At 24.3% G+C, this 21874-nt stretch overlaps 1 protein-coding gene across 7 annotated transcripts in view; it reads right to left on the bottom strand.

The window, feature by feature from the left end:
- Positions 1 to 21874, bottom strand: part of LOC136972618 (uncharacterized) — a 264970-nt gene that overhangs the window by 118969 nt on the left and 124127 nt on the right. The window contains exon 1 of one of the 7 annotated variants that reach the window (XM_067267198.1): positions 11479 to 11880. The exons of 5 other annotated variants lie outside the window; for them this stretch is intronic. The gene's annotated coding sequence lies outside the window, so the exon portion shown is untranslated. Of the gene's footprint in view, positions 1 to 2037; positions 2095 to 11478; positions 11881 to 21874 lie in introns of those variants that run through there. One more of the 7 variants, XM_067267200.1, reaches the window with a different exon arrangement.

Here is a 21874-nt window from a genome sequence, read left to right as displayed (position 1 = left end):
GCATAGAAAAAGTTACCTGAAATATTTTAAACTTCTGTATTTGTTAAAGGATCAATGGCTCGTGAAAGGCTCGAATTTAAACGAACCACCATATGAAAAAAAAGGCTCGATAGTTCAAGAATAATTCATATTTTAAGGAATAGTATTGAATAAAAATTCAAGAAGGCTCAATGGTTTGAGGGCTAAATACTTACACAGGTTTGAGTAAAGCTCAATTAAAAATGGGCCTGATCTGAATTAAAGAATACCCGACGACTTTAGAAATGCTCCTGTTTATATAAAGGAAAGATTAATTATAAATCTCTCAATAGTTCGATCGAATTTAACGAATCAATATCTCAAGTCAATGACTCAAACCGGTTAAAATTTAAATAGATTAATGTCATTAACAAATTTTATAGCTTGATACTAGATTAATTATCAGTTTGAGCATAGTTTGAGCCTTATATATAAAAACTAAACAAATAAAAATTTATTATTTATTTACTATCGATTCGAATAATAAAATAAAATTTATTACTTTTACACGCTTCATAAGCGATAAGCTGTAGCATTTCACAACATGCGTGTAATATACTAAGAAAAAAAAATCATAATAAATAAAAAGAAAATATTGATACAAAAGTCTTCATCAGCAAATACGTCGTAAAAGTTTGGAATTTATATTTTCGAAATATTTTATGCAATTCTACTTGAAACAGGAGAGCTGGAAACATATAAACAATTAAATGCAAATATGTTTACAGCATCAGAGCGTGTTGCTTATGGACAAATGCCAAATTTTTTCTCTGTATTCTCTCTGATTTTATCTCCAGGATTTGTTTACATTGCGAAAAATCACATATTAAAATATATAAGTTATATATATATATATATTCAGCTGAATAATTAATATAGGCGCTTCACTTTACATATATTTATTTATACAACTCGACAATTTTTTTATTTATATCTCTATTATAAATAATGAAAAGACACTTTAGAATATTTCTTCATATTTTAATGTCATAACTTCATACATGTATATTATACATCAACCTCATTTTTACATCACATTCACTCGACTGTAATTTATGCTACGAGGTCAATATAATTTATTTAAGAAAGACTGAATGAACAAGAAAAATTTAGGATTTTAATATTTTTATAAAGTGTTTTTAATTAACAGATAATAATAATATTATTATTATTTTAATTTTAATGCTAATTAATGATTTAAAAAATTAAAATCTGGCTTTTAAATTAAAATTTTGACCTTTGATTTTTCAAATTAAGTTTTAAAATTTTGATTTATTTATTTATTTATTTTTCCTGGAATTAATCTTTGGGATTTTAAACTTTCAAGCTATTATTTGACCTCTGACCTTTCGAATTTTTGAAATTTTAACGCTCCAGAAAATAAATTAAATTAACAAAATAGTTATAAAATACAATCTTTAGGGAAGTTGGAAAAAATCTGTTTTCAACTTTCCTAGAGATATTAAAAGAAAACATATGAAATTCTTAGGTTTTGATATATTTTTTTAAAGAACTGTTCGACGTAAAAAAAATTAAATTTATATAGAAAATAAATTTAATAAAAGTTAAAATTAATTTAAGATTTAATATCTTAAGGGCAAAGAAAATTTTTAGATTATGGAAAGAAAAATTTACTTCTTTTAATTCCTAATATGTCAAGAATTTAGCGTTTAGTTACCCAGTTTTAATAATTTTTTTTCTGTTTTTGTATTAAAAAAATTATATAAGTGGGTTATATTACAAATTTTTAAATATTAAAATATAAGCTTTAAAATATTTTTAACGTGAAAACAGTCCTAAATAATAGGAAGAAAAAATGTTTCTTTGTGTGCGATTCCGCGCGTCGCTTCGCGTCGTCTAATAATCCACAAGTGATTTCGATTCTTTCCGAATAGGGAATAACATCGCAGATTATTGGCGCAAAACCTACTATTAATTTATGTTTTCTTTTCTAAAATGTTTATAAAATGATTTAAAATTTTAAATTTATACATATAATTATGGAAAAAAAAACATTACAGTTAAGATAAGCGACGAAACGGTGCGCCAACGCGACGCGTCACATCAAAGACTACCAGAAAAAAGCTCTTATTTTCTTTAAAACTAAAAATACGATAATAAGAAGAGTTTAAAATATTATAAAATATTCTAAATTTATGTTCCAATTTATAAATTCATTTTAGAATATTTTAAAAATTTATTAAAATCAATTTTTCAATTTCGGTTCCGGAGATTGATTGCAGAATAATCACAGCATCCAAATTCTTTCTTCATAAAAGAAAAGAAAAAAAAAATAAGAAATGAAAGATGTACTTCTTTATTATCGATAGTAAAGTGAAAGGAAAAAAATAACAGCATAGAACAAAATAGACAGCGCGAGTGAGGGAAGAAATAGAAAAAAAAAACAAACAATTTAGATGACAGATTTCAAAACAATTCCTATTCATAATTAATGTTTGTAATTGGAAAATGGAGTCAGAAAAAATATAATAATAATAATAAATGGGGAAACTAAGTCTTTATATCAACATTTCAGTTTTTGGATTTGGAATTTAATTAGTTTTAGGTAGGCAGATTTATGTTAAGAAAGAAAAACTTTTTTTTTCTTTTACTTTTTCCCAAAATCATCAGTTCGATTAAAGTAATGGGGAAGAAAAAGGCGTCTTAGGAAAAGAAACAAATTACTTATTAAAGAATTTTATAGAAACAATATCTTTAGCCTTATTAAACAGCATCGTGAATTTGAATATAAATACATTTTTCGATTTCGATTAAGAATCTCATTAAACTTCTAAAAAATATCGAGGTTTGTTTTTTGTATAGATTTTTTTTTGTTTTCAGACATATGTTGAGATCTTTTCTTATTTTCCTTTCCCACAAAAATAAATATAAAAAAAACTTTTAAAAAAATAAACGTAAGAAAGTAAAAAATTGAGATGCAGCAATTCCAATTTTTACTTCTATTATTAATCGTTTATAAGTACACCAATGATTAAATGCATTAAAATGAAATTATAAAACGACGTCATTTTGTTTGATTTTCATTGAAATGAAACAGTTTATAATGAGTTACATATAGTACTTTTAAACATAATTTTATTCAAATTTATATATATAGGCCTATATACATTAGCAGATAAAAAGTAATGAATGCAATCATGAAAACAATAGTAAAAGTCTGGTTTTGCCTATTATTATTATGTTTATCACTAACAAGTAAATGTCAAGGGAATGAAATCAGTGGAGGACAGGGATGTGCAGGTTTCACGGATGTATTTTACGCAAAGTCCTAGAAATTTGATGCATATCGGTCAAAGGGTTTAGAAGTATATAGAAAACAGAGACAGACAGACATTCTATTTTATATATACATATATGAAATAAAATTGAAGCAATCACTAGTTAATCATTTACAGTACCTGAATTTATTTGTTCCTGAATGTGCATTATACGGCATGGTCCAAGAATATTCTATAATAACAGTTAATAAAATGGTTTAAAACAGCTGCGTATTATTTGCTATAGCTCAGTCATTTCAATTCCATGCAAATAAATACACTACAATGTTTCATTCATCTGAATCATAAACTTAGTTTATATCAGTGAGTGTTTATGTTAAAAACCGATGTAAACATGATAAAATAGTCAAAAAAAGTGTTTACTGAAGAGTTTCCATATGTTGAATCATACCAAGCAAAGTAAACATTAAAATTTAGTAGTAGTAAATAAGTTATCCAGATCAAGACAATTAACAAAATATACTTTGTTGCAATGCCTTAGAATGTTGTAAATTAATTTACAGCATCGAAAATTAAATGAGCCACTTCATCTCATTTAGAACAGTTTTTTTTAAAAAAAAACTTTGAGTAGAAATTAAGACAAAATGCTCTTTAAAACAGTTAATTGACTTCTGGATCACATGTATATCTCGATAAGCTCATAAAAGTTATTTATATAATGTAATATATATTCATATATCAAGTACCTTATATCATACTTTTAATGTAACTTTTTATCATAAAAGTTACATTAAAATTAAAGATTTACGACAATAGATAGAATTGAAACAATGCCATTTTGAAACAAAATTTTTATGAAATATCTGAATGTGATTGTTAGAATATCATTAAAAACATCAATCGCAATTGACAGTAATTATAAACAGAGACAAACGCACGAACAAACTCAATTGTCTTACTTTTTTCTCTGAGATTCACTAAAAAGTGAAAATTTTCTGTTACCAAACCAACATTTAGTGATATAATTTCGTTTAATTGTGATTAGGCGATCATAATTGAATTAAATTAAATTATATATTTAAATTTAACTATACTTATTCAATCAAAAAAATATATATAGCCTATATAATGCAAATTTTATTTAGGTTACATGGATAACTTTTTAAAACAGGACTGAATTTACTTATTTATATATATATATATATATATATATATATATATATTTAATATAATTAAATATATAATAAAAACATTTAAAAAATCTTCTTTTAAAAATTACAAAATGTATGAAAATTCTATAAATATTGTATAACAGCTATTTATACAATTTTTCAAGCAATAACTTTTTTAAAATATATAATAACGTGGCCATTTTATCAAGTTTAAAAAGTAAATAAATTTTGTAGCTTTTTAAACTTTTTTTTAAATAAATTATTAAAATTTATTTAAAATTCATTTTAAAAATTTATATGCATTAAAATTCTAATATTTATACAAATTTTTATGCTATACAAGCAAAAATTGTTAATAAAAATGCAAAATTTTATAAAAATAACTTAGAATGTAATAAAATTGTGATTATAAAATATTAAAAACCGTAAAAAAGTTTAAATTTTTATTTTAAATTTAATCCTGTTCATAGAAATTATTTTTTAAAAAAAATAATTTATTTATGAGCATTTCTTTCAGTTATTTTAATATAATAAAATATTATCACGATTATATAAAGTGTAAATTTCACCAAAAAAGCATTAAAAATGCATAAATTTATAAAATAAGAAAAGCATTTCTGAGTTTCGTTTAACAATAACGAAATTTATATAGATAAGGTGTATGTTATTATGATCAATATCTATAATTATAGAAGAAATGAAAGCGTTATTAATGTTGCTAGATGAAGGAGAAAAATGCCCTTTTATGTAACAAACGAGATAGACTTGGATAATGTATATAGAATGTGACAGATAAAAAAAAATAATAATAATAATAATAATAATAATAATAAGAGCAGTGTATTGAGAATAGAATGTTTCCTATTTCCCGTTTATCTTCTTTTCCGATAAAATAAAAGAAACTGTATATAAAAGTAAACATTTTCAATAATTCGTTATAATTATTAAATGCATTTATATTCATTTTTCAGCATTATCTATTAAAAGTAATAGTCGTTATAATAATTTATTGACAACTTGGATGTTTTTTAAGTTCATCAAACGAGAAAAATAAGCGTCAGCACTTCGGAAAATTACACACGTGATCGATTGTTTCAACTTAACATTTAATAGAGTCAAAGCGACGAACTGTGTAAAAAATGATCGAGTGTCCTTGAATTGTATGCTTTCCGAACATCATGAACTACGGACAGATAAAGTAATGACACATTTAAAGCGCCTCATTTCTCTAAATGCTAAGAAACGGTTACACAATTTATCATTATTGATAATGGAAAAACATTATGTCACCATTGCACTTAAGACGTCTTCGTAAACTATGCTTTAAGAAATATTTTCTTCCACATTTATTTATATCGTGCTATGTTAACATCTTAGCTAACGCGTTTTAACATTTTAGTAACCATCTTTCACCTTAAGAGTTTTAAATCTTTTCTAAAAGTTTTAAAAACTACTTTAAAAACTTTTCTAAGAAAATTTTAAACTTTGCCATTTTTGATATAAATTTATAATGGCGTAAAGTCAAACCTGCTTTATAAATCTCAAAGTTTTACATAATAAAATTCATTTTTAATTATAATTACTGGAATTTTTGTACAGAAAACCTGTCTATAACGGAACCTGAATAAAACGGAAAAATAATTCTGTACCGTGTTATTCCGGTTTACACAGTTTTCATTGTAATTGAGTAATCTTTTTAAATTTAAAAATACTCAATTACAAGACTGTAAATAATGAGATTGTATGTAATTGAATATATTATTACGTCACATATTTTTGTATTATTACGTAATTTTTCTAGTTTAATGTAAACAAAATAATGAAATGTATATTGCGTCACATTTCTTTTAAATTATATGTTTACTTATTAAAATTTATTTTATTTATTTTAAAACTTACTTTATAATTAAAAATAAACTACATATCTGTGTTTAATTATAAAAATAAAGGTGTTTTTTTTATATTTTCGTACTTTTTCATTAATTTTTATGAATAAAAGAACTATAAAATACTTTAAAAATTTTTAATCTTCGTCAATAAAGTAGGATTAAACAACACACTAACTGAAATTGTTTGGATACAACGAAAATATTTCTTGTTAAATTTTTAAATTTTATAGCGTAGTAACAATATTTTATTGTTGAAAAAGTGGAAAAAAATTTATAAAAAATAACTATATTTTAGTTTTTCACATTAAATAACAGTAGGATAACACACATTCCATAAATAATCTACAAAGTAATTGACTAAAACACCAAAACATCTCATTAAATTAACTTACATCAATTAAATATATTCGCTTCGAACGTGTGCAGAATTATTAACTTCTTCCTTTAAACAAACAAAATAATCAAGTTTTGTTATTTTATTTAAATTTTTATATGCAAAAGTTCGTCTTAAAACACAACTTCAAACGTTAAACTAAATGTAAACAATGTAATAATGAAACGTAACGTAATAATTTGTTTGATTGCACTCAATCTAATTTTCCATAAATGCAACTATTATTGTAATTATGTAATTTGGTAAAGTGGCTTTTAATTTTATAATAAAATTTTTGTAAATTATTTTTATATATTTTTACTAGGAAAAAAAGAAAGTATGGATAATAAATACTTCTGAAAAATTTTCTGTTGTAAGCACGTTTACATAGACACGAGTGGATTGAAGAAAAAAAAAACATTGTGTAGAAAATATTCCTGAGAGTGATTTGCTACAGAAATTTAACAAGATAAGAAGAAACATAAGAAAATATAAAGTGAAGTAGGCGGCATGGTGTGACTGATACGATTAACACAGTGGGAGGTCCACCTACTCTTTCAACTGCGTCAATCTTGGACAGGTTGCTTGTCATGTGAAAGTTTGCGGTGATCTGATTGAAAAACCTGGCAATACCATATTATCCTATTCTAAAATGTTATTTTTATTAAAATGTACGTCGTAGAAACGTGACTTAATGAATTTCGAAAATATACAATGTTTAACCAGGTCTTTTTTTTCGCTTTATATACTTTTTCTGATGAAGAAAAATGTAAAAGATAAATTACTTTAATCACTTCGTATCATTAATTTTATGCAAAAAATATTAAACATTTTTTTAATATCAAAGTTCAAAAGATTTAAAGATGTACCAACAAAAATTTTAAAAAATAATAATTTATAAGATTTTTTTTTTAATTTTTATTAATGAATACTTTTTCGTTTTGTATATGATTGTTTTTTTTATAAATATCGATATATGGAACCACGATATAACTCCCTCCTACATAACGCCAATGAATACTCACGAACAGATCTTCCTTATAATTATTAAATATAGTATCTTTCGTTATCTCTGAATTACCAAATTTAGGATTTTTCATTGAAAAAGACATTGTTATCGCCAGATCACTTTGAAACTTCAAACTTGTGTGTTGACCTCAATACACAGTATTTAGGGCCTATATAATTCGCGGTCCTTCGATTTAGCGTCACATTCGATTTTTTGACGCCAATTTGGGAGGCATTTTATTAAGGTTTTACTGTATAATATTCTTCAATTTTAAATATTTTATATTTGCTTTATTGGTATCAAATGCTTTTCTGTTTTATTTAATTCTGATTAAAATTCTATTATGATTTAATAAATCATATTTTTTATATAAATTTAATCCCACTCAATGAAATGTATTTTCTCAAATTAAACAGACTTTTTTACAGTTTATACATTTCATTTCATTCAAATTTACTTATATTTTATTGCCTTAAAAAGATATTTTGTACGTTATTCAAGGTTTAATGTCTACATTTCACAAGTTAAAATATTTTTCCAGAATTCAAACGTGCTTCATAAACTTTAATAATTTTACTTTTTAATTAAATTTGTTTATAAATTTCATTTTTAAGCCATCTTAATAATATTTTTCAAGTATTGAATATATTTAATTTAATTTAAAGCATCTTCTAGATTACTAAGAATATTTTATAAAGAAAATTCAGTATAAAAACGATTATCTGTAGTTCATATATATATATATATATATAAAGTTTGATAAGATGGTAAAAATAAGTATTTTTTAATATTAGTTTTAATATATGATATTTATCTTAATTACTTTAGATAAAGACATAAAGTACCTCATCAAATGTTTAATTCTATTATGATTCGAAGTTAAAGTGCTTTAGTCATTATTGCCTCTTAAAGGCATGAAAACGGAATTCGATCTTTTCTCGATCATAAAATCTGCCAAAATCTTCTACCAATTGAAACTTGTGAATTACTCTGGAAACAAAGAAACTGTGAAGACGGTGATTGGATACATCTGGTCCAATATTCCACTTGAAATTGGATAGAAAAAATTCTAAGTTGCTTTTGAAGAATATAAATATCTCCTATACAGCTTTTTTATGACGAAGATGAAAAACTTCTAAAGGAATCTACTTGTTTATGGACATTTACAGAACGGAGTAATTAAAGAAAATTAAAAAGTAATGTATAAATTAGAGTAATATTGTTGTTTTCAAAAATTGTTTTAAAACATCATAAATCTTTCAAATAGAATTTTAAATTGGGTTTTATTTACCGCTCAGAAACAGAAAACAGATGGTCACTCTGGACGTTCTCACCAGAACTGAATGAATGAATGCTGTTTACCTGTTCTGAAACGGGGTCAAAGTTGGGGTCTTAAAATACAAAAGAGACCACATTACACATCCGGAGGGGTAAACACGAACATTAAAATAAATACAATGTGAAACATAGAATGTTTTATGTTGATGTTTTCAATGTATGTTGTTTATCTGAACGAACAATTGTTATAGTATTTTAATTGTTTAAGAAAACTATATCTAAATTTTGACGTAACAATATCGATATAATGTGACATATCCTTAACATGACATTGTCTAACAATATATTAACACTACGTAGTAATGAAGTATGGTGAATGACTTAATAGCAAAATGTGCTGAAATGTTGCATAACAATAGAATAATTGTGTTATTTTAATATGACGTAACAATCATACGATAATTTATAATAAAGATTTTAAATTTAAAATAAATTAAGTTAGTATTCAAAATATACATTTTTAAATGTAGTTTTTGTATAAATTTTTGTGTTCTGTAGAAACGAAACGTGTAAAAAATTACATTTAATCTTTTTCTAGCAATGAAAAAAATCTCGAATAATAATATGAAAGTAGAGCGCACGTCTCTAGGAAGATTTATGTGAATGTATATTATGGATTGGTGTAGTTCCTAGACTGTAGAAAATGGTGATGCGGTATATCTAATGGCAAAATATGTTTTTAGTAAGTGTAGTTGTGTGTATGAATCAATAACTATATACAGCAGACATCGTCTAGTGTTGACGTCGCCCTTCACTCAGCAAACAAAAAAAAAAAAAAAGTGACAAGTTGTTGATTTATCATTTTCAAAGCAAACAATTCTAATTTATTTATAAGTAAAAACGAATTATAAATAATATAAGTGCTAATTTTCATATTATAAATCCTAATTTCTTTCCAGTTTAAAATGATTAATATTAGTTATTATTTGGATTTTTATGGTATTTTCTAGAGAAATATTTCTTCTATAAATGTCACTGAGATTATTATTGCTAAATTCTGATTGGATCTCTTTTATATTTGATGTAAAATAAGTTGATTTATGGAGATTACTCATATTATTGCCCATTTTTACTTTACTTACCGTGCCTTTTAAGTATCGACATGTTTCAAAATCGTGTGAGTAAGTGTAATTTTGTCTCATTTTTCTTCTACATCATTATTACTTTTTTATATCAAATAATTTATTTGTAAACAGAACACGATGATTTATCATATATCATTTTCCTAATTACTTTGTCCCAAATATGTATTCTTATAACTAGGATATATCCCGGTATTATGGTTCAATTAAATTTGAAACCGTTTCCAAAGTTCAAATTTTTAATTTTTTTTTTTTTTTTTTTTTTTTGTTTTTCAAAAGAATTATTTAGTGAAACTTTAACACAAATAGAAAATTGATAGGAGAAGAAAAAGAAAAAAGTTTTTAATAATGTATTCAACATTGATTCTCAGTCAGAGATCATCAGATCTAAGCATCATATTTTTGATGTAAGCAACAAGCTTCACAACCATTTTCCAAGGCCATTTTGTAGTCTATAATCGACAACATTTTTATCCAATATTGCTGAAAACAGCTCATCAAGTAATGCTTTCCATCCGTGTAGCTTAAGTAGGTACATTTGCTATCATTACAGTCAATTTTCGTGATTAGAAATTCAAGTTAATACATAAACACAGGTACTTTAACCGAGAGCATCTCAGATTTGAATTTTATTATCTTAAGTAATTCTAAAGAGAAGAGGATGAATAACTGGATAACGAGTTTTGAAAAATGAACCACAAACATTTACATATCTATATCTACGCTATTTAATTTTAATAATAATAATTCCTAGTCTTAAATGAAAGTATAATTAAATATAAAAATTAATAGGTAACGCATAAAGACATATGTGACCCAAAAAATTAAATATTAAATTATATAAAAAGCCATAATTCATAAGTGTTCTACTAAACTGCAACTTGGTAAAATAAATCATTTAATATATAATTATTTTGATATAATTATAATTACTCAAACGTATTGACATAATCATTAATTTTTTAACAGGCATCGATTTTAATTAACGCGTCACAATTAATGAAATTTTAATTTATTAGGGTCACTTATTCGATAACGTATAATTTAAAATCTTATTTAATATTTAAAACTTCTTAATATATATATATATATAAAAAATAATAATTTAAAAGTCTCTATATAGACGTATAATCTTCAAGAATAAACTATACATTCCCACGCTTTCTCATTGAATGCTACTTAATACACGGCCATTCATACAAAGAATACGTCATTACTTACTACACTCGAGTATAAAAATGACTTCCTGTATCGAGTGAATATAAAAATGAAATAAAAATAAAATCTCGCTTTCATACGTACGATGGACAATTTGATATTTTCACCATAAAATTCCAACATATATTGACAAAACTCACCTGGACCAACGTCCATCACAAACGGACCATAGCTTTGTAATAAGTAGTTAAGGGTGACCTATTTGTTGCCTTGACAACAAGTTGGCCCAGTCCATTATCGAAACGGGTGTGGATAGAGCAACACCCTACCTGCGCTCTTCACCCCATTTCGTCTCGTATTGCACGTTTTTTGTTTACCAGACATCTGTCTCCCCAGACAACCAGAAAACGCGCCCCTTCCTGGCCTCTCGTATTCAAGTTGACAAAAGGAGCCGTTCTTTTTTAGTCTCTTATCTCGCTAGGACTGGGAGTAAACTTCATTCCACACCACTGCACATCAACTTCTTGTTAGTGACGAACACCGCCAGAGGGAGTTCGAAAAATATAACAGTATTTTCCGAACCCCATATACAATTTACTCTTGTCGAATTTTGAATAATTTACGAATATTATCAAATTTAATATATATATATTTCCTTATATCCTACACACAATAAATTCTTTACAATTCAATAAAGCAACCATTCCATAAATATCCGGAAGTTAAGATATTATTCAATACTTGACTAATTTTTCTTTTAAACCTTTAAACTGGAAAATGTTTAAATTACGTATTTATTTTGTATATTGAAAGATGCTGAACGAATAAAGAAGAAGCTACGTGTTGTCATTAACTTAAAAATGTTTTGCTTCCATTCCACTTCTTGGAAACAAAGCATGCTATCCATCACTTCTACTATTAACTTGTAAGAAGATATTAAGTTTTTCTCTTCAGGCGATGAATTTTGAGTTAGAAACATCTCACTTCGGTGTTCTCGTTTATCATTAAAGGCAGAAACATATTGTGTATACTTTTTTGTACATAAAACTTAGCAGAGTTAGTCGTACATGTGAAGCATCCCGACTCCTAAATGAAGTTAATTGATTTTGATCTCCAACAATAAATGATTCTTTGTTCAATTTACGATTTTAATTATCCGAAAATATATAAAATTCTCAAATGTATCGTTTTAAAATTTTGTTTTAATAAAATAAAACATAAATTTTAATAAAGATTAAAGTTAGAATTATAAAAGACTAAATTCTCTCGTGTATAATTTAAAGTTAATAACAGTTTTCATGAGTTAAATTTTAATAAATTATCATAATCAGGGAAACATTTATTATATAAAAATTATATTTGCTTTACTAAGCACAATTTTATAGGTTTAAAAATGATAAATAAGTTTTATATCGTTTTAAAATTTATGAGATGGAAACGATTAAGATTTAAGCTTAATCCTTCTCATAAACGGGGTTATTAATGGAGAATTTACTACTTTGAATTATTTATTTTTATTTGTTATAAAATCTAATTTAACATCGTAACACTAGTAGATGTTATTTGTAATTATTTTGTTATCATAAATAAATAAATTAATTTAATTAATTTGTAAAAAAGACAAACGCATACACATAAATATACATCTAATTTGTATTAACATATCTATAAATACAACATATATTTTAATATAACATAAATAACATGAACTGTAAATTGACAAATTGATTTCGAAAATTGCAGAAAGACGAAAACAATTTTAAAAACATGCCTGTCAATATATGTCATCCTCTAGCAGATAAATTTGTTAAACTGAAAGCTTAATGAACATTGGTTGAAGAAATAAATGTTTCAACAGTGATTGGTTAAAGAATGAGAATAGACAACTCTTACTTCTATCTATTTCTGATTCCTCGACTAATCATCATTAAGACAACCATAATCTTCAATCAGTGTTCCTAATCTTGCTATCTTATATTACAAAGATGGACTTTTGGTGCTAGAATTATTTATTAAATATTTTTTCGTCGTTTGTACAAAAAAAAATTTAATAAATATAGTAAATCTCGAAAGTAATAGCATCTAAACACTTTGTTTTATATGGACCTATTTTAAAAAGTTAAATAAAAAAAGAGCTATAAATACTGTCATCAATCTTTGTAGCAATAACTTTTATGTAATTCAATACCTAAACCGTATTATAACACAGAAAATAATATATAAACATAGAAAAATTGAAGTTTAGAATGTTAAAAATAAATATCTGGAAGCATATTGTTTATAGATAATAGCATACGTCTAACGATAAAGTGTATCCTTAAGAGTTTTATAAGCATCATTTGCTCATAAACAATATCAAGTTAAGAAAGTTATCAAATGATTCTATTTAATAACTTTTTCTGTGACAGCAGATAATGGATACAATGCTAAGAGATAGAAAAAAGTAATGATATTTGATTAATTCAGCGTAAGAAAGACTCAATTTTCTTTTGAACTGTTGAAGCTGTTTCATTCTTTAGCTAGCAGAAAGATAAACATTAAAGAATCACTTCAAAAATTTACAAAATAAAATAAACTAATTAATTAATAATATTTTATTGTAAAATTTATTTTTAAAAACTGTATTAATTATTATGCCTTTGTGTCTTTTATTATAACTTAAATTTATCTTTGTATACTAGTACATTTATCAATTAACAGGACTTATTATATTGGAAAATTATGGATGCAGATATTTAGTCTTACAGATCAGAAATAATAATTTTGATTTAGTTCACCTGAACACATACACTTTAAGCTTGTGTTTCGGACTTGTTTGTCCCTCCTCAGCAGGCATTCAAAAAGCACTTTCTACAATTAACAATTAAAATGTTTTTCTTTGTTACAATTATAATTAAAAATTAAAATAAACACATTTTGCTGAGGAGGGACAAACAAGTCCGAAACACAAGCTTAAAGTGTGTGTGTTCAGGTGAACTAAATCAAAATTATTATTTCTGATCTGTAAGACTAAATATCTGCATCCATAATTTTCCAATATAATAAGTCCTGTTAATTGATAAATGTACTAGTATACAAAGATAAATTTAACTGTATTAATTAATATAGGCCTACAGAATTCAAATATAATCTAAAGCAAACCTATTTAAATGGCATTCACAATTTTTGTCTTGAACACATTTTTTTTTACAATTCACAAAATGAATAATAATAGTTGCAATACGACCAAACCTCTAAACAACGGCCACTAATGAGAACATTAAAAAATGGCCATTGTTCGGAGGTTATTTTGTATATATTTTTGTAAAAACAATAAGTTCCTGAGAAAATAGACATTGTCTATAAGTGGCCATTGTTGAAAGTTCGACTGTATTACAATTTACAGATATTTTATTAATGTTTTATTTAAAAAAATATATTTTCCATTCCTAGAAAAGAAAATATATTTTTTGAATGCTTTTCCTCACAATCTAAGCAAGCTGTATTCTGAAACAATATTTAAAACTGATAATAATCATAATGTCAGATAAATGCTCATATTTAAACATTTCTCACGTTTTTAAGAAAAACTACATAAATTAACAGACTTATTATACTTTTAGATTATTCATCTAATATTAAATTTTTTAAAGTAAAGTATTTCTGTATTATTATAATATTTTATTTCCGAAAAAATCATTAAAAAAGAAACGCAAGCATTTGATGTTGCACGAGATAACATAGATAGATATAAACATCAATTTATAAAAAGAAAAAAAATGGATTATTGCTTAAAGGTATCTCGTGTCCAAAGTTTATAACAATATCAACTAAAGGAGAGATTCTTTACTTTCCGATATCAAAAATCGATATCAGTTTAACGAATCCCGATAATTAACTTTCCAAATCGTATATAATAATAACAGAACACTATAAAAATTCAATAAATATAAACACATATATAAAATATTGTATATTACTGTTTATAATTAAAATTTAATTTAGGTAATTAAAAAGTGCTGCAGAATTTATTAAAAATATACATGTCAGTACATTATGTGGCATTCCATGTAGAACGTACTTTGAACTGTTTCTGGATTACACCCGTATGAACCAATCTATTCATTAATATTAATGTAAAAAATAAATATTTTAAGATGGAATATATTATCATTCGTTGTTTTTATTATTATTCTTTTCGAAATTTTTAATTATTTTTCATTATTATTTTTAGCTTATTTGTATTATTTTATTTTGTAATTTATGAATTTCATTTGTTTTATTGTAAGTGATTATAGATAGCAAACCAAACTAATTAAAACTGACAACACAAAAAAAATAAGGTTTAAAATAAAAGTAAAATTAATGCCTGAAATAAAAATTCAAAATAAAATAAATTTAAGAAATAAAAATTAAACTCTCATAAAAATTTATTTATAGTTAAGGTAGTTTTCATTTAGAAATATTAATTATAAGATTGTTTATTTGTATATTTTAATTATTAAAATCACTTTTTACGTACTTACATGGTTTATTAATACTGTATAAAGTCAAACGTCTCGGGGTTTATATATATATATATATGTTTGTGTGTGTGTGTGCGCGCGTGTATGTGGGTGCGTGTGGGTGTATCACTGTACATATACAATACAATTTTGATAAATCTATGCAAATAACAGCTTATACAATCTATTATTAGTTAAGTACATACCGCACATAAAAATATTTGCCATTCGTCGACCTCTAATATAAATTGACCCATTGTGGATTCAATAAAACATAAAATAACATATGTTCGCTGTTCTCTAAGAATATTGCTTTTGAGTAGTAAGATATCCCAGTTTGCTTTTAAGTTGGAGATAGTAAAATATCACATAAAGTGAGTTTGAAGTGTGCTAGACGTCAATTCTCTTCTGAAAGAGTAAAGGCGGCGGTCAGGTGCAATCGATAGACTTTGGTTCCTCTCTGTCGCATAAGATTTTACGAGAGTGAATAGAAAGTAAAGAGATATAGAGGTACTTCACAAATCATTAGATTAGTATGTGAGGCTGTGCAGCCCGTGCTCTAGAACGTATAAATCTCTTCAAATGTTTGCTGGACCCAGATGATGACTGGCGAAAAGAAAGTTTAGATCTAAATTTTGATTTCTCGTCTACAAGTAGCTAATTCTGTATTAATATTATTCATTACGTAAACATTATAAATCGGAATTTTTATGCAACTTTTCCATAAATTAAAATATATTCTAACGTTATTCTGAAATAATGTGAAAACGAAAAGAATAGAAAATGTAGCTTAAAATCAGATAATTACTTAAAAGTAATTTCAATTTTGGAAAATTTTAAAACAATAAAAAATAAATAACGCAAATAATTCGAAAATATTTTAAAGTCATACAATAGAATCTTTTTCCAATATTTTAGAATTTATGTCTTTCAAACCTGATAAAAACTGAAGATGAGTGTTTTATGGATCTTAAAGCTATCCTAAAAATTTCCAGTTTCTAGCTCAAAAGATTTTTGAGATATTCATCAAACATTACACACAGACACACCGACAAAATGCTGAAGTAAGCTACTTTTTTGAATTGTAAAAAATACGCTAACACATTTGACAGAGTCAGAAATTTATTTATTTTAGAATTTTATAGTTTATTATTTTAAAAGATATAAATTTTGATAGTTTTACAAGTCTTTTTTTTATTATTATAAATATTTTTATGCTCTGAGCATAAATAAAAAACATTAATCCTATTTAATATTGATATATAATTTTATTATTTTTAAGAAAATTGAATTATTTTTGAAATATAATACGATTTTCTTAAAGAAGAAAATTGAATATTCTAGCAAACTACAGTATAAAAAAATAATGCATTAAAAAAAGACGATTGACGAGTTCAGAAACTCACTCGTTTCAAGAGAGCGTGGCTATGATTAGTCACACGATTGCTTAATTCCATTCTATAAATGAATCTGTCAGAAGCAGAAACAAAGTGCCTCCTATTTCGAGTTGAAATTTAATGTATCTGAATATTTCAAACGATCAAACAAAGATTAAATTGAACACAAACAAAAAATAAAAAATAAAAATAAAAAATCTAAAATATTTTCTTTTTACAACAAATACTAATCTCTGAAGTGAGTGGTGATTAAATAAGATTAATTTTTCTTGGCAAAAATCTTAGTTAATCCCAAATGAGTAAGAAGATAAAGAAAAACATTAAAGAGCTACTAAGTGTTGTATTGTACATAAAATTATAAATGATACATATCATACTATTTATTTAATAACATTTTTAGATTTATATTTTATTTTATAAAAGAAAAAAATATGAAAAATGATCTTTATCAATTCAAAATTTTCTTAGAAAATCTTTCAGAATTTTTAGAGATTGTTGTTTAAAAAAAGTACATATATTTATAGATTTATATAAGATATATAATGTAAAAATCTATTTTTATTTATGAAAAATTTACGGTATGAAAATAATAAACGAGATGTTTTCAATCAAACTACCGCTTTTCTGATATTAATTCTTGAATCTTTTCACTTCTTGAAAGACCATTGATCATGAATTGTGTAACCGGAAAATCATGACACCTAACCATTCGTCATTGCCACTTGTAGTATCCACCTTTAGTAAAAGGATGGTAGAATTATCCATCTCATATCACTAATTTGTCCATTTAGTTTCACAAAATTGCACTAATTTAGTCAAGCACAAAAGATAATTACATATATTAAAATATAGAAAAATGTAATAATAAAAAGAATTTTTTATTTCTTAATTATGACCCCTAAAAGCAATTACAGCTTTATATAGTTTTATGTAGAAGAACTTATTTTAAAATTTTTAAAAATTGTTGAAGAGATTCTTAAAGCAATTAATGAACGTCTAAGCTATAACAAATGTTTATGCAAATGAAAATGTGTTAAACACGTTCTGTAACACCTTTCACATCATTCATCGAAAGACGATCGAAGATGATTCGATGCTTTTAATGACTTTTACAAACTTGGCTATTAATTTTTGCTATTTTGAAAGTCAAAGTATAATTTTATACTCTTAACGACAACTATACATTAAAGCCATAAATTTTATATGAAGATTTATAACAACATATTCGTTTAATTAAAGAAAAAAATAATAATGTAACATACTTAATTTCTTAATAGTTTAAAATTATCGAAGCAAAATTAACTTGTAATTCAATATATTTTTCGATAATTATCATTTTTTGGAAGACGTATTCAAAGTTTAAAATTAAACTCGATACTTTTCAAACAGTTTTATAATAATAATTTTATTATAAATTTTATTAAATACTTTTTTACTTTTTTCCTAATTCTTAAATAAAATTTATTTTATATTTATTAATAGCCTATAATAAAAAAATTTAGATTTAATGATTTAATTCTAATATAATTCAATAGTAATAAAAATATTTTTTATTTTTACGAATTTTATTATTATTATTTTTTATCCATTTTTACTTGTTCATTTTTTAATAATTGCTTTTAATTGCTTTAATTAATTTAAATAATATATGAAATATTATACCAATTATTTAAAAATAATGGAAATTTTATAATTTATTTTCTTTATACAAAAAATCATTATTTTTTATAGCAATAAAGACGTAGAGTTTATTATATAAATGAAATTTAAAAAATGTATAATAAAAAATATAATTTTTAAATTAAAATAATTTAATATTGAGAAAGATTATAAAATGTTCTAAATAAGGAAAAAGTAATAAAACAAAATTATAAAAATACATTTATATGAAAAATATGAAAGGAATTTTCATTATCTATCATACAAAATAAACTACAGAAAATCTTCCTACTTCTATTTTTAAAAATGTCGATATTTTTTTTTTTTTCATAATAACAAATTTATAATAAATTTTATATCTTAAAAATCCAAAAATTAAAACATTAAATATTTTGCTTTCTATCAATGTAAACAAATGTAATTATCATATCTTTAATATGTGTATTAAAATTTTGAATATGCAACTAACTAACGATCAGGCGACAATAAAAATTTATTTTAACTCATAAATTCTTGAATTTATGAGTTGAGAACACTTTAAATTTAAGAGAAATGAGCGTTTAATTTTTATTTAAAAAAACAAAAAATTCCCTAAGGGGATAGAAAGTTAAATCATTCAGACAAACCAACTTTTAAAAGTTCTTTAGAGAAGCGTAGAAAACCAACCACGTTTCCGCTTAGATGAAGTAAAGGAAAAGAATTTTTCTGCACCAAAGTCAACTATTTTTAGCCAAAGATTTTCGATCAATATTCCGACGGACCCACTGACCTAAAAGACAGTTGACTTGTACTTTTTTTAAGGTTCTTCCAACCTCCCTCCTTTTCCCACCCTTATGAAAAAATTCTTTCATCCCTCTTTTGCAAAAAATTTATTTTTTTATATTGCCAATTCAATTTTTTGAGCTTCTATTACTTTATCAAAATCGATTCAGCTCATATTATATCTTATATATCTATCGGTCAACGTACGGTACTTTGAACGTGTTGCTTTCCTATATTTTTCAAATTAATTACTTTTAAAATTTTATTTGTTATTTACGAAATTAATAAATTATTCAAAGGAAAACTTGTGTTAAAATATTTCTCTTGATGAATTGCTTGTTTATTAAAGTGAAAAATAAAGTTTAACGCATTTTAATGTTATTTTACTTAATTTACTGTCAAAAATGGCATTTAAATGATGCAAAAACGTGCTTCTGATTTACAAAATTTATTATAAATAATGAAACAATAATGAAAATTTATATTTGTATATTGTTATTTTATTTACGATACTGTCAAACTTCGATTCAATGCCAACACTTGTTTACTTCTGAGATTGGCACTAAATGGAGTGTGGTGCTCAACCGAAGAACCTTAAGCAATAAGAATTATACGTAGTAATGAGGTCTATAGACGACTTTGATGATAACAATATCGTTTGTAATATAAAATCGTACATTTAGTGATTGACAAATACTGAAGGCTTCTCTATTAAATATTTATAAGACCCATTCACAGGTATTCATTCAGGTATGCATTGGCGTTTTACAAAGGTAGCGCTATTTATGAGAGTTCTATACTAAAAATGTTTGACTATAATTTTATTATTATTATTTTTTTTAATTTTTTAAAACTTTTTGATTGAACAATTTTTAAAATTTTATATCATTTTAAATACAAAAACACCATTTATTTTAACACATATTATAAAAGATTATATAACATTTTTTAATGCTTATAAAAGCTATTTTAAAAATAATTATTTTAAATTCATATAAGGAAGATATTCAAAATTTATTGAAAATTTTTCTTCTTTAACAACTTAATTATTTATAATAATTGATAACCAGTACAGTGTAAGTAAAATTTTTATAAAGATCCTACCTAAGTATGCAAAATTAGTTAATATTTCTATTTTAATATGTTTATAATTTTAATTAATTTATAAAAATTAAAAGAAATAAAATTTATACCTTGTAACGTTGATATAATAAATCTATTCAAACATGACATCTTAAAATATTAATACTGATGTTTAAATGGATTATTAAAATGTTTATGGGAAAAATTTTGTTTGTGCAGTAAACGAATAAAAGTTAGAAATTTGAATTTATTGAAAAGATAACGAAGTAATTTTAACATTCGCTCCTGTAATTGTACTGTCTCTGCACAATAGGCACATTTAATAGAAAGTCAACTGTACAGGCGCTACAAGTAGAGTATATGTTTGCATTCATAGGTAACAGCTGGAACTGTTAAACTGTCTAGAAGTAGTTGGCATCGTTACGCATGACTAAACTCGTGCTGAACGTACCTTCTTATTGATGGAAAATTTAAATTTACATTACGAGTAAAACAAAAGAATAATAATAATAATAAATATTACATAAGTTAGACTAACTTAGTAACCAGTCTGAGTTATGTACTAAATGTTAGCTTATGTTTTGATAATTTCAAAGATTTTTGCAGCATTATTTCCACTTAATGTAACTTTTGTTTCGAGTGAATGCAAGAAAGAAAAAATTCGAGTTAAAAAATAATAAAACTGGATTTGTTCTTTCATATTTCTTATAAATTTTCGACGTTAATGGATTTATAAGCTTAAAATATAAGCTTTATTTTTATAACGATTCTTTTGAGTTTTTTGGTATTGTCTAATAAAAAAAATAAACAATTTTTTAATTGATATTTTTTTCTTTTTTTCGTAAATAAAATTCTATTTTAAAAAGTGTTGAATATTTTGATCAGAAAAATTAGTTTGTAAATATTTACTGTCCTTAAGCTACGAACACATAATTCATTCATTCGTTAATAGGATTTTTAAAAACCGATTAAACAAAGGATATGACACTTTGAATCCCGATAATAATTTTTTCTACTGCTTCTTTCTTAATCAACTTTTGTAATTTATTCTTTTATAAAACTGAATTCTTAGCTAAGAAACTATATCAACCCTTTGTAAAAGAAAAATTGTGTGTGTTTTTTTTAAAAATCCATTTATTTCAACTAATTTTATAAATTCTTTATGAAAGATAACTATATACATCATAAGATAAAGATTACTTCTAATGTAT

The sequence above is a fragment of the Centruroides vittatus genome, unplaced genomic scaffold (assembly GCF_030686945.1).
Source record: "Centruroides vittatus isolate TY-2023 unplaced genomic scaffold, ASM3068694v2 contig_299, whole genome shotgun sequence".
Classification (NCBI taxonomy): domain Eukaryota; kingdom Metazoa; phylum Arthropoda; class Arachnida; order Scorpiones; family Buthidae; genus Centruroides; species Centruroides vittatus.
Note: the sequence above shows the minus strand (reverse complement) of the source record. Positions and strands in the feature narration are given on the sequence as shown.